Here is a 1,685-nt window from a genome sequence, read left to right as displayed (position 1 = left end):
GTAACCTGAAACCAAAATACCAAACACACTTACAGAAATACAACATTAAAGAAATAACTGTCTTTCAAGTTCAACATTAAACCAAAGTACCAAACAACCGAATAAATTTTTCATATACCAGAACTTTCCCCGGCATTTGTCTCAAGTTCATTTACTTTTAAAGTAAGGACATCTTCAGTCACAGCTTCAAGTTCAGGATCATGTATAACTGCAACAAACCAACAAATAATAATATGTTTTTAATAATTCAGCTCTTAATTACTAAAGAAAGTGCAATTTTATAAGTAAAAGTTTAGGAAAATTGCACCCTTATCCCCGTATAGCCAATCCTTGACACAGACCAAAGCCTCAACGATATCATGTTTTAGTGCACTCCGATATTGATCGAGGATTCGCCCACTATTACTAAAATCACTTTCAGAGGCAACAATTGATATGAGAATACACAAAATATCACGTGCAATTGCAGAAACCTCAGGAAATCTATATTGGTTGGCTTTCCAAAAATGTAAGATATATAGCTCAATTTTTCTATCTATTTTTTGTTCATCAAGATACATCTCCAATTCGGATTTTTTTGGCATTTCTACCTCCTCCTCAAAAGAATCAAAATCCTGTTTTGGAAAGTAAGAATTGAGCATTGGTACAAATAAGTTAAGCCTCAAAGGAATTACACATTGTTAATTAAAAAAAGTTATATCTACAGAAATTGAGAGTTTTTATCGGGCAAGTCATGCATATTATGCAAGCAGTAAATAAATCATGAAATTCAGCATTGTCAAACTTTTGATCAATCATAGAAATAGATGCACTAGAACCAGTTTGCAATATGAGCTGTCCTATATCACGTAAATCTCTTTTCTTACAATTTTGCAAGTATCTCCTTAAGTTACCAGTGCCATTTTTACTATCACATAAGTATTGAGCACCACATCTTTTACATTTACACCTTTGTTTACCATCTGTAGGATTAGGTAACATCTCAAAATGACCCCAAACCTTAAAAGTCATCATTCTACACTTCTTAATTACGACTGAACCATCATCACGTGCATCATCAGATGCATCTAAACCCTCTACCACATTGTCTTCAATGCGAACTTCATCATTTTCTTGAATATAATTTTCAGAAAGAGTGTTTGAATCCTCCATTTATTGCAAAAATAATATCTAATTATACAAATGAAAAATGATAATTTACCTTACAAAAATATCCAACACACAAATACAAAATAAGTGAAATTCAGAATGGGTTGTAATAGCATATAACACTTCCAACAGGCAACAGGCAACAACCAACAGGAAACAAAGAATTCCAAATTTCCAATAGTCAATACTCAATACACTGAGTCACTGATATACTAATAAAGTAAATAAGTAATAAGTGAAAACAGCCACAACTCACAAGGCCGATAACAGCCACAAGGCAGACAACCCACAGGCAGTAGCCAACTGCTAACAAAAAAGTCAAGCCAATTGCTAATAGATATTGCCAATTTCAAAAACCCACAGGCAGCAGGCCATTTTTAAAAACCTAAGCCGAATTTCAACAAAAATCTGTTTATGTCTTTATGATTTCACAATAAAGTAATAAACTAATTAAACTAAACAGTTAAAACTTAAAAGCACAAAATGTGAAGCCCTAATTGGTATTTCAAAGCCACAGGCCCACAACAACTTCAAAT

The sequence above is a fragment of the Dendrobium catenatum genome, unplaced genomic scaffold (genome assembly GCF_001605985.2).
Source record: "Dendrobium catenatum unplaced genomic scaffold, ASM160598v2 fragScaff_scaffold_621, whole genome shotgun sequence".
NCBI classification, from domain to species: Eukaryota; Viridiplantae; Streptophyta; class Magnoliopsida; order Asparagales; family Orchidaceae; genus Dendrobium; species Dendrobium catenatum.
The sequence above is the reverse complement of the archived record's forward strand: the minus strand, read 5'-3'. Positions refer to the sequence as shown.